Below are 13,767 nucleotides of genomic sequence, written 5' to 3' on the forward strand. Positions count from 1 at the left end.
GTTGGCGTAGGCCCCGGTGATCCGCCGATGCAACTCGCAGCTGGACCTCTTGTTACAATTCTTTTGTTTTTCTGGTGGCGTCATACACTCGAATGATGCGATTTCTCCATTCCACCCAATTTCCAATCCCGTAGGATTAAAGAGGACATGACACTCCAATCCCGTTTTTTTTCTTATTCCCGTGTCTTGAGAATCTTGTGAAACAACACTTCTGTTGTGGTGGCTGCATCCAAGACATACAATCCTCAAAAACCTTCGCCCTTTGCTCGGTGTAGGTTCTTGGAGGCATGCTCTTAAGTACGGCTATATACGCTGCCACTGAGATGGGGTTTGTCCTATGGGCAAAGTGGAATTTGCGGCAGACGACAAGGATCGCGAGTGATACTAATTAAGCCCGTGTCCCTTGTATGAGTGCAGGTGCAACGCTTTCGAGAAGGAGCATGATCATGATGACATACATGTACCATCCTACTTAAGCCCTGATCCCTCTAATCAAGTGGACTTTTAATCTCCCCAATCCTCAACTCCCATTCCTTATCTCTAATTCCGATGAACTAATCACGATGTAGGTGCAGTCCACATATCCAGTGGCAGAGCCACACTTGAAAACCTTGGCAGGCAAAATTGAAGGCAAGTCCTACATTTTTACTGTCATGGCTCCTTTTGCTCTCATATCCTAGTCAATTTCTACTAGGCTGAGTGGGTCCTAGCACATTTACTTGGTCGTAGCTCCTCCACCGCACATATCCCTCGAGTCCCTTCCCACATAGGTTTAGTAGACCGTCCATCTGGAATTCCTCGAAGCCACACATTATTTTGTAGTTAGTTATGTCATTGCTCAATGTTATTTTGAATTTCATTGATAATAATACACTCTAGGAACAAAAAACATGGAGATATTTTTGTTACGCACATACACTCCAGAGCTCTCCAATGAAATTTATAAGTACTAAAATGACATCAACATATATTGATACTATATTCACCTAGATAAGACAAATTGATTACTAATTTTGTCTTTTTTATTTTACTTATATCTAACAAAGTTTAATTAAACTGGAGGTTTTCTTAGAACACAATGTCTACACTACATTCATCTACATGAGACAAAATAATTAGTTATTTTGTCTTCTTTATTTTACTTATATCTAACGGAGTTGAACTGAACGACTGGTGCTTTAAACACGCAATGTCTCTAACTAAATTGGACAAAATGACCTAGCATAACTTAGAGGGTTTAGGCATCGGAATAAGAACCTATGAGGGTTTAGGCATGGGAGTTTAGTGTCTAACTCCCACCATTTTATTATTAAGGGAGGGGTGAGAATTGGGAGGGAATTAATTTACAGAGAACATCTTCACCAATCATCACAACTTATATTCTCATTCACTTGTCAATCCTTCATGAATTCCCGCTAACCAAAAAAGGGAATACACATCTCTCCAAAATGCCCACAACTAATACCCATTTGACAGAAAAAAGGGATTGGGACTAAAACGGCTCATCCCTTGTTAGGCATTTCCACAGCTAATATACTAACTAATAGCCAATGTTTAATCTCTGCACAACTCATTCCACTAAATTCCCATTTCTCCTCCTAAAGGTTGCCGAAGGCATTGGTTAGTTGTTGCGAATTGGGGGAATAGTGGGGCTGTTTGTCTCGCAAATTTAATCTATTTTCCATGGGTGGATGGGAGTGGAGAGCGAGTGGGTGGCAAAACAATGAGATATGGACATACCAGGCGGGGAATGGGAATTATTTGCGAAACTATTACTCTAATCTCAAGCACAAATGCACCCGCATGAACAACAAATTGCGAAAAACTATTAACCAAAATCAAAAAAATATGATTTTTTTTTTTGTGGAAGAACACCAACAAGTTTTCCAACATCCTCCAAAATTTTCCCACGAAAAGACATCCAAGAGGTGCGTGCCAAAAAAGTTCCTAAAAATGTGTCTTTTTGAGCCGTGATTTTTTTTGTACAGGACTCCACGGATGACATTTCAAGGTGAAAGTTTGCAGGATGTTAGAAATCTTGTCGATGTTTATAAAAAAAATCCTGATTTTTTTTATTTGTATTGATATTTTTTGGTATTTACTGTTCACACGGGTGCATTTGTGCCCGAGATTAGATTATCCATGTCCCCATCCATCCTCCCTTAGGAAGGGGAGTATCTCACAGCCCAAAAAATCTCTTCTCGCATCTGAATAAAACGGAATTTAGACACACATGAATCAATCAAATTCTTTCCCTATCTCTGTTTTACCACAGATACTAGGATGACTAGTCTGGCACACTCAGACTCAGCTGCTTGTTGTACATTGCATTGCACCACTGGCTTGAGTTCCTCCCATCCTTCATCTCATCTCATCTACATGTACTGATCATCAGGCGATGAGGTCGGCGGTGTAGTCCCAGAGCTTCTTCACCAGCTCCGCGTCCTCGGCCTTGTCGCTGGGCTCGTACAGGTTGCTGTCGCTCCAGTACCTCCCCGACATGCCCTTCTCGCGCCCGGGTGCAGCGCCAAGTAGCACTGCGTCGCAGCCCCCTGTCATTCCAACACGATGGAAACTATGTAATACTGTAACATGATGGACACACAACCCTGTGAAGAAGACTGAACATAGTGCCAAAGCGTACCTGTTTAGCATTCATCAGCACCAGTTTACCAAGCGTTCTATGTAGAACTGCATATGACAAAAAAAGTATTATGATGATATCAGTCAAGCTACAATTTCAAAAGCAGAACTTGGCCATGGAGGCCTAATTTCAACCAGTAAATTAGTTAACATATATTGACAAAGAATGATGATGATGATGATATCAGTCCCTGCAATTTAAAAAAGAAGCCCTTGGCTTGACCATGGAGATCTGATTTTTTTAACCAACATAGCAGATGTATCATTTTATTAGTTTCACAGCTATTTCTGCCATCTTGACTTGTCCATTCCAGAAAGAAGCCCTTGACTTGATGATATAGATCGGAACTTTTTCCCGCAATAAAATAAAATAAACACAAGCTGAAGATAGGGTATTATATCCTCGAAGAGCCCGAACCTGAATAAACATTGTGCCTTTGTTACCATCATTTCTAGACGCCTAGCTTAGGATCCGCTACCACGTGATCTGCTGTTTTAGGTTTCGTCAATCCCTCCACTAATATGGAGCTATTTAAGATTCAAGGAATTAATCACATATGGATCTCCATTCAATTATTACCAATTAAGACGCTGGAGCTGTAGTTGTCGCCGTTGAACCATTGCATAGATCTAAAGCAACTGACATCAAATCTCGCCATATGATGAGAAACCCTGACCTCACCGCTCCAAACAGCTACAGGAATCTATACCGGAGCTCCATCGAGTACATCTATACAGACGAACTCGAGAAGGATCAAAGATCCCAAGACAAACTCAAAGAAGTAGCGCTGTCATCGGCCCGAGCAAGGACTAAAAAAAAACCTATCCTAAACTACTAAGTGGAGGCACCGGGATGTCCACCTACACAAAGATAAAGATGTTTTTCTCACCCACGAATAAAATTAGCAATAATGTTACAAAAGTCTACTCATTTGCCCACTCAAGAACGTGACGTTGACGGATTTAGATCTGGACGACCGAGTCGTATACAAAATACTTGCGAGTAGACATGACTAATTGTTAATGAGCCTCTCGGTCTCAGCAAGGTACAAGAAAGAAGGAGAAGCCCAAGCAGCCATCCATCACATATTCATCTGCAGAGCATCTAGCCAAGAGGAAGAGGTTAGAGCTGGATCGAGCTAATCAAGCCAAGAAATGAGTGCTGTAGCCACGGTATGCCTCTCACAAAACTCCTGATTACATCCATCTCGTCTCTTGCAGATTCTTTTGTTTGTTTGATTGTTTTTTCTCTCTTGCACTTTTGCCTTGTTAGCTCCAAAAAGGTTCTTCTTATATTGATTACATGCAGCCCTTCTGTATGGTTTGAAAAATATCAGGAAAGGTTCTGATTAGCTTCATTCCTGTTATCTTTCTGGGTAGCAGTGGTACAAAGGTTCTGAGTAGCAGTGGTACAAAGGTTCTGATTAACCATTATAACTTGGACCCTCTTGTCATGTTTCCATTTCACGGGTATTCAAATCACATACACAATCATTGTTTTGAACATACTAGAGAGCAAATGAAATTCGTCCAAAACAAGACTACATTAGTCTATTACAATTCAGTATACTACAACCCAGATATGCGTACAATTACAACACATAATATGCTCCTCTTTGTTGATATGATTCTCTTTGTTGATATGATTCACAGCTTCGGCCTTGGATTCACACTTCACCTGTGCAAAGAATAAGAATGAAAATATAAGAATAAGAATGTGTTCATGGAGTGATCCAATAACTTATAAGCAAGAATTGACATCAAATGCCATGTAGATAAATAGTATGACTAACACTAACCAGTACGTGTTCATGGAGTGACAAATGTTCTCACTAGCTAGGATTTTTTTGGTATATAGTATACTGACATGTGCAACTCTAACTAAATTGATCATAGAAATGAAAAAAACTGTAAGCATGTTTTTTTGGGTATATAGTATACTGACATGTTCATTCAGAATCCAGGCAACAGCAGATACACACCAGCAGATACACATTCAGAATCCAGTCAAATTTTAAGCAACAGGAGAACAGATCTAACAGACCAGACCATAATCAGCATGCATCAGGATTTATGGTTCTAGCAAAAAAGTGGCTGACTAACAAACTAGATATGCTTCTGCAGACTAACAAAATGGCAGCAAACATACTAATCAGATTGATTCATTCAATTAGGGCTTGTTATAGATTATGCCCATCTAATTTATTCCCATCTAATTTATACAAAATGGCAGCAAACATACTAATCAGATTTATATTAACAAACTAGATATATTCCCATCTAATTTATTCCAATGGATTAGGCCATGTTAGTACTAAACCTACAACATTCTAATTACTTGCAACTAATCAATAGCATACATGACATCAAAGGGATGCAAACTAGATAATTTAGTAGTCATCTACAGCACAGAACAGTAGGCATTCTAACTTGCAGCAGAAAATCAGTAGCTAGATGACCACCAACAACACAAATCAGCTCAAACACTCGGTCCTCGACGTGGCGTACAGCAAGTAATAAGCCATGGAACCGAGGCCAAACTATAGCATCACAGAAAACAGAGGGGAACAAAGGGGTGGAGGGGCTCACCATGGGGGTGCTGCTGCTGCTCATCCATGGTCGGTCGTCCTACATCCATCCGGCGACAACTGCTCATTCATGGCAGGAAACCACATCACATCTCAGTCAAAGGAATGGAGGGTAAGGGAAGAAGAAGAAGAAACTGAAGGTAAGAAGACCTGGATGGCGTCGGAGCAGTGGTGGAGGGGCGTCCTCCATGGGCGCCGCCTCTGCGTCCACCACCGGGAACATCTCATTCAGGTCCTTGGCCCGCAGCGCCTGCATGCACCAGATTAGATCACAGTGCGGCGTCAAAGCTAGAGATCGATGCAACTTCAATTCAAAACTGGATATCAAAGAACAATGTACAGAAGAACTTGCCATTTAGTTCTGCATGATCATCACGGTCTACAATAACAATACAGCATGGCCTTCTGCTTCTGTAGCTAATCAGCGCCAAGAGTAGATCTCCGAGGTAATTGCAGTGCCTTGCAATGCCCCTAAATGCAACAAAGAAGGGCTTGTTAAAGTATTTTTACATTCATTCAGGACAGCAACTTTTCTTTTTCTTGCAAAAGGACAGCAGTTACAAGTATAATTACTCCCAAGAAAAGGTTTGAAAAACCCAACATGTCTAGGAAACAACTGTTCAGTAAAGTGCAGCGGCTGGATAAATCTGTCATGCACATCATTTAAGCGAAAAGTGTTCCAACTAGTATGGAACCACATATTTGTTATCTGTGTATCTACACACCTTTTGGTGTCCTTGCATTTTTTCTTCGTTCGACTAAACAGGACGGGCTGAATGTTCAGAAAAGATGCAAGTGTATGTGGGCTCTTATTTTGTTTACACTCCATAAACAGAAAGAGGTTACTGGCAACTACTCCATGGCTAATTAACCCTTCCCTACAACACTTATACATGCATGCCCATAACTATCTACTCTCAGATCAGATGTTGCCTAGCTAGCTTGTTTTAAGGATCCTTTCAACCTTGCTATGGAAGATACCATACTTGTAGCAGCAGCATCATGTATATGCATGGCTGGCTTGACTGCCGCGGGAAGTTGATCAAGGACGGTGGTCCGATTGACAGACAGCTAGTGTTCCTCCTCGGCCACCCACCTGCATCCATTCCAATCCAGCGTCATTGTAATATTTATAGGAAAAATTCAAATGATATGAAATGAGCTACCATGACCGTGGTCTCCGAGCTACAATTATCCTATGATATGAAATACTTCTGTTATAGGAAAAACATATAATCTTGATGGACTATATAGTGAATCTAGGGATTAATCCTTTTCATTAATTGATCATTTGAATTTTGTTAATATTTATGGACTACACATGGACAAAAAACTTGAAATGATTTATTTGTTTGCAGACTAAGGAGACGACCATGATATACAGACTTGCATTCTATAACATGACATATCTTCAAGGTCCAGAGTACTAAGAAACATAACCTATCTAGTGCACATGTACCCAGAAATAACCATATTTTGTAAAACAAATAGGGAGCCCTCTAGTGGATCTGACGATGTATCTATCATAACACTGGGAAGGGACAGAAGAAAAATGAGGGGATTTGGGCTGTGCGAATCGGATCAACCTTGAAGGCCGCCGGTGAGCTTGACCTGGACGCCCTTGTCGACGAACTTGCCAGGTCGAGCGCTGTCTCCTTGCGCCCTGCCTGAGTAAAAAAACAAACAAACAGCACATCATCAACGGGACGCTCGTACCAACACGAATCAAATCATCGAACCAGCCCGCAGCACCAGCTTACCATCTCAGGGACGCGGACCGAGGGGGAGCCTGGGCGGACCAAGGAGGAAGACATCAGCGCTGGGCGTTGAAGATCTGGCGGCACGCGTAGAGTAGTCGGGGGGCTCCTCTTCTCGCTTGCCTATGAATCTCGCCCGATCTGCTCCGCGGGCAGGCGTCTTCGTTGGAGCAGCGAGGCGAACGGAGTAGTTGGCGTGTTCGTTGATGGTGAGGCAGGCGGCTGCCGATGGCGAAGATGGCTGAAGCAGCGAGGCGACGTGGGTGGGGCGGCGGTGGTGGATGGGCGGCAAAGGTGGGGGATGGGAGGGTGCAGACCGGCGACGAGGGGACAGGGAGATGGCGGCGAATCTGGATCGGGGAGCAGCGGTGGATCTGGATCGGGGAGCAGCGGTGGGAGGCGGCTGCAAGCGCTAGGGTTGAGAGGGGTTTGCTGCAAGAGAGAGCGAGAGAGAGAAGCTAGGTCGGGAAGGGGGCGGTGGCGAGGAGATGGGGACGAGGGAGGAAGGGGGCGACGGGGGAGGGGTCGATCTGAGCTAGGATTTGGGCTGCGGGTGGTGGGTATCTCTTTTTCTTTTCTTTTTTTTTCTTTTCTGTAGATAGATGGATGGATGGATGTGGGATCGAGAGATGGATGGATGGATGGATGGACGCCATGTCATCGATCCGTGGACAGAGTTATGATTGGTTCAAAAAATCAGTGATGTAGAATAGTTTTTAAGTACTAAAAATAAAGAGATTTTATGAAGTAGCTATCAAAAATATTTTGCAAAAGGGCACCACACAAATTTTCACTAGAGTTAGACCACATTTTATGGATTAGGACCAATTTGTATGCATTTTTCATATTTCTAGCTATTTTTAATCATTTTTTGAGTGCTCAAAATGGTTTTTTTTGTGAAGGAACTACCAAATAATTGTTGCAAAATTGTTCCAAATCATTTTTCTAAAATGTTAGGCCATATTTAATGCACAATTGACCAAATGGTTGGGTGTCAAAAGCTTTTATCCACCTCTCGTGAAAAAGACAAATTTCGTCGATTTAGTAGGAAGCGGGTCAAATTTGAACTGCAGCTACCTCATAGTTTCCTCTTTATTTAAAAAAAATCATTTCTAGGTACATAAGTATCTATTTAATCAGAGAAACACCAAAAAAATTCCAAGATTCAACCACTAGCTAGGAACGGTCATTCCCGCCGTTTTGACCGCGTTTTGAAACGGGTATAAAAAATTCAAAAAAATCAAAAAATTGGGAAACCTTCGCATTGTTTCATTATATGTGGCCAAGTTCCCAGGAAAAATAACAAACTTGTAATACGGCAATTATTTTAAAAAGGTGTTCTCAGAAATGAGCTATCATCTCTCAAGATTCATGGCTTTCAAGGCAAATGATCAAACTTATGGCCACATTCGTGGCATAGTTTGTTCAAATGATCTCATATTGTGCACAAGGGTGCATATTGGAATGGCAAACAATGTTGCCTAAGGAAGTTTTCATTTTCTTTGGACGAAAAAACCATTTTTCATTTTTCGAGTGCCCGAAAGGAGGTTTTTTGTGAAGGAACTACCAAATAATTGTTGCAAAATTGGACCAAATCATTTTTCTAAAATACTAGGACATATTTAATGCACAATTGACCAAATGGTTGGGTGTAAAAAGTTTTGATCCACCTCTCGTGAAAAAGACAAATTTCCGTCGATTCAGTTGGAAGCGGGTCAAATTTGAACTGCAGTTGCCTCATAGTTTGCTATTTATTTTTTCAAAAAATCATTTCTAGATACATAAGTATATATTTAATCAGAGAAACACCGAAAAAAAATCCAAGATTCAACAACTAGCTAGGAACGGTCATTCCTGCCGTTTTGACCGCATTTTGAAACGGGCATAAGAATTCAAAAAAAATCAAAAAATTGGGAAACCTTCGCATTGTGTCATTATATATGGCCAAGTTCCCAGGAAAAATAACAAACTTGTAATACGACAATTATTTTAAAAAAGTGTTCTCAGAAATGAGCTATCATCTCTGAAGATTCATGGCTTTCAAGCCAAATGATCAATCTTATGGCCACATTCATGGCATAGTTTATTCAAATGATCTCATATTGTGCACAAGGGTGCATATGGGAATGGCAAACAATGTTGCCTAAGGAAGTTTTCATTTTCTTTGGACGAAAAAACCATTTTTCATTTTCCGAGTGCCCGAAAGGAGGTTTTTTTGTGAAGGAACTACCAAATAATTGTTGCAAAATTGGACCAAATCAATTTTCTAAAATATTAGGACGTATTTAATGCACAGTTGACAAAATGGTTGGGTGTCAAAAATTTTGATCCACCTCTGGTGAAAAAGACAAATTCCCGTCGATTCAGTTGGAAGCGGGTCAAATTTGAACTGCAGCTGCCTCATAGTTTGCTATTTATTTTTTCCAAAAATCATTTCTAGTTATATAAGTACCTATTTAATCAGAAATACATGGTTTGATGGAGAGACATCGAGGTTTCGACGGTGGCCGAGGGCCCCAACTCTAGAGCGCGTAAGCTCGCATGCCCGCCGCGTGGTCACCGCGTGACCGTGGCATTGTCATGTGTTCTGGGCGGCCTAGGCATGTCTAGTAGTTTGGGAACTCCCCAGGTAGGTGCTAGGAAGAAAATCACAACATAAGATTCTCACGAGGAGACCGATCGATGCTTAAACATGAATAAGCAGCCAAGTGTTTGATTAGCGGTACGGGAAATGTACATGGCTAATTGCCGTGAGTTTTGGCTGAGGATGATCAGTTACTCAGAAGACCGTCTTCACAAATTTTCAGCTCAAAAGGAAGAGCCTAGGTGGTACTTGCTTTGCAAACCACCACACTGGACATAAATACGAATGTTGAAGCTCGGCTCAAAATAATGAATGGATTGAGCTGGCATTTGGTGGAGGATGGTTATTTGGGCATAGGAAAGCACTGTAGAAAATGGATACTATTTGGACATGCCAAAGTGGTACTTCCTTCACAAACTGTTGTTTTGAACAGAATAGGAAAATGAATATTTTTGAATTATTTTTGAACTAGGAAAGGAAGGTTTTTACATATTTGACGAAGATATGACCCAAAGAATTTATGAGATTTGTTTGGGAATTTTGGGAATGACAGAAATATAGGTTGCTTCACAACCTAGGGCAAAAACCGCCACATGGACATGACACATAGGCAAAACTGGTGAGATGGCGCCTAGTCATCGCAACCCACCACAATTTACAAGGCTATGACCATCTATATTGGTCGTTAACAACTAGAAATAAGGCAGCGGACTAGCGCTATTTGCTTTATGACCATTTCGTGTAAGGAAATTATGACCTTTCTGACCAAAATGGTCGCAATGGTTTAGGGTTTGGAGCCCCCCAGACAGCTTTTGACCAATTGGTCTAAAATGGTCATAAATTTATGACCATTTCTTCCAGGGTCACTGACAGAAGGTCATAAGTTGACATATTTCTTGTAGTGTGGAGGCTGGGGTAAAGTTATGCAGCTGGAGCCCGTAGAACTCCAGGAGCCCGCGGAGGAAAGGATGGATTGGAAATCCGAGTTCCCTCAGCAAATAAGGGATGAAGCATACCCGCTCCCCCTTGGATGGGTTTGGAGAACTCTCCGCTTGCTCCCCGCCATTATAAGTGGCTAGTCCAGCTCGGACGGGGACCATGTACGCAGGCGGGAGAAACCCCTTGGTCTGCAACTCTACTAGTCGGCTATGGGGGACAGAAAATTTCTCCCAATCACCTGGCCTAGCGCTACGGTAGCGAGAGGAGGAGCCGCGATGGCCGGCCATGGTGGTATGGATTTTTTTGGGTGCGCTCTGATGGATACTCGCTGGAGGAGATGGTGTGATTTGGATCTGAGGATCCTCGTCTCTTTAAATAGACAATTTACTCACATGGCCAGGGTGGCAAATGTAAAAATGCCTCGACTTCTCGCATTCACTCGACACATGGAGACAACCATTATTAAAGCACAGAAGCCGAGGAGTGCAACATTTATGGGAAGCCGGACACTGCTCGTTACAACGGAGCCCTGGAAAACTTGGAGAAGAACCCGCCTTGCAATGCCGAAGACAATCTGCGCCCCGGACTCATCGTCATTGAAGTCTGGTTTGGGGGCTACCGAGGGAGTCCTGGATTAAGGGGTCCTCGGACAGCCGGACTATATACTTTGGCCGGACTGTTGGACTATGAAGATACAAGATTGAAGACTTCGTCCCGTGTCCGGATGGGACTCTCCTTTGCGTGGAAGGCAAGCTTGACAATTCGGATATGTAGATCTCCTTCTCTGTAACCGACTCTGTGTAACCCTATCCCCCTCCGTGTATATATAAACCGGAGGATTTAGTCCGTAGGACAAAAAACAATCATAATCATAGGCTAGCTTCTAGGGTTTAGCCTCTACGATCTCGTGGTAGATCAACTCTTATAATACTCATATCATCAAGATCAATCAAGCAGGAAGTAGGGTATTACCTCCATCGAGAGGGCCCGAACCTGGGTAAAACATCATGTCCCTGCCTCTTGTTACCATTAGCCTTAGACGCACAGTTCGGGACCCGCTACCCGAGATCCGCCGGTTTTGATACCGACAGCCGGCGACGTCCACCATGACGTGGTTCTGGCGCTCCGGGTAGCCATGCACCATACTGGCACCGGAGAATGCGACTCTGCCTTGCCAACATCCGTCACTTCCTGCGTCTGCTGCCTAGAGCAGCGGACACGCTTGCCACATTTGCGTCAGAGGTCACCTCTGCCTCGGTGCGCCAACGAAGCGGCTGTGCTTCCACCGGCACGTCGGGACGCCAGACGGACCGGAGCGCCTTTGATGAGGCGGCAGTGAAACACCTCACAACGGATTCATGCGCCATTTGAGCGGATGTAGTGGATTCCCGGCAGAAGGATTCCAAGCGCTGCTGTAGGGCGACCTCCTCCTGGAAGCGGTGGAGCGCAAGGCGGACGGTCATCTCCTCAGGGACGTGTGCGATGAGCTCGGGCTAAACGGATCTGGAGATGTAGGACCCGGATTTGCTGCTCACCATGCTGTAGAAGGTAGGAGGTCGTCGAACGGGAACTTGTGGACGGTGGGAGTGGACTGGAGGGGAGCGGAGTGGAGTGGAATGCAGATAGGGTTTCGAGCGTAGTGCTGATAGGGTCCATTTTATGTGGGGTTGGGTGGGCCAGCGTGGGCCAGATCCGATGCGAGGGCGAGATCCACCGTCCCCCCTCCGCCTCCTCGTGCTACTGCTCCACGATCGGAGAGCACCACCACGTCCGCGCACACTCACCACCGCTCCATGACCGGCACGGCCACAGGCCACCGCCTACCGCCCACACACGGCCACGACTCTAGGACGTGCCTGGGACTGCAGGACGAGACCAAGAGGTCCCCACCCCACGGGTACCTGCCTCGCTGGCAACCATGGGAGCTGGGCTGGTTAGTGTGTTGGCGTCGTCCTCTCTCCGCTGGAGAAGACAACGCCGATGCTCTCAAGTTCGGCTTTGGAGGCTCCTCCGCTCCGGCCGCGGCGACCTCAGTCCTCTAGCGTTTGGTAGAGCACATGGTGTGCACCCGCTATGCATCGGTCGCTGGGCTGCTGCAAGGGTAATTTGTTTCCTCTGCTTCTCTACCCTTGCAACCTAGTTCATCCTCCTTGTTGAGTATAAGATTATTAGGAAGTATAGGATAGACTAGGATTTGGTCCTGCCTTGTCTTGTACTCCAAGTTGGTCTTCGTACTCCTATATATATGCCCACGAGGCTCAAGCAATAGAACGAATAACTATTCCACCAATCCCTCTCTCTCCCTTCTAACATGGTATCTATCGCAAGTCGATCCTAAACCCTAGCCGCCGCCCCCGGGGCGGTCGGCATCCATGACCGCAGACCGAGGGCCGCGCCGCCCGTACCTAGGGTTCGTCCGCCGGCCGTGTTGGCCGGCTGTCCTAGAGAGTCTTTTTTTTCTCGATCCTTTGATCCGGGTTTTCTCTCTCTCGTTGGTCGTTTTGATCGGCATCTACTTTTTGGTTTTCCGGTCTATGTGATCCGGTTTGCGTCGCCCACCGCTGTCGTCGACCCCGTGCGCCTCTACTCCAACACCGATGCGATTGGCCGGCTTCTTCACCGACCCGGCGGCCTCGCGCGTCGTCCGCGCGTCTGCCCGTCGGTCGCCCCGACTCGGCGGCCTCGCGCATCGTCCGCGCATCGGCCCGCCGGTCGCCCTGACCCGGTGGCCTCGCGTCATGCGGCGGCCCTTCACCGCCACCATTCGCGCGACGGCCCGCCTGTTGATCTACGCCAACCGTCACCGCCTTGCTCTGACCGGGACTCCTGCATCACCCCGACCCGGCGGCCTCGCGCCATGCTGCGGCCAATCATAGCCGCCCTGCTGCCCGCCGTCGTCGGCTTCATCTCAGACTCCGCCGCCAGCACGCCTCCACCGAGCGGCATCCCCGACCTCGCGCGCGATCGGATTGATCACTCGCCCGCCGCCGCGATCTGCCTCATCTACGCCGCACGATCGACCTGGCCCGTCGGTTACACACGCCTTCACAGGTCCCGTGAAGATCGTCCCCGAGTTCAGCGCGCCTCTCCACCGATCGAGCATCAGGTTGCCGCTGCGTCGCCCCGTCGGGCCGCAGCGCCGCCGCCACGTGGTTCTCCTCGCGGCTGCACCGATCCGCGTCACCGCTGCGTCGCCCCTTCGGGCCATAGTGCCGCGGCCCGCGGTCCACCGCCGCCCCAGGGCCGTCCGCTCCAG

This window comes from Triticum aestivum, chromosome 4B (assembly GCF_018294505.1).
Source record: "Triticum aestivum cultivar Chinese Spring chromosome 4B, IWGSC CS RefSeq v2.1, whole genome shotgun sequence".
NCBI classification, from domain to species: domain Eukaryota; kingdom Viridiplantae; phylum Streptophyta; class Magnoliopsida; order Poales; family Poaceae; genus Triticum; species Triticum aestivum.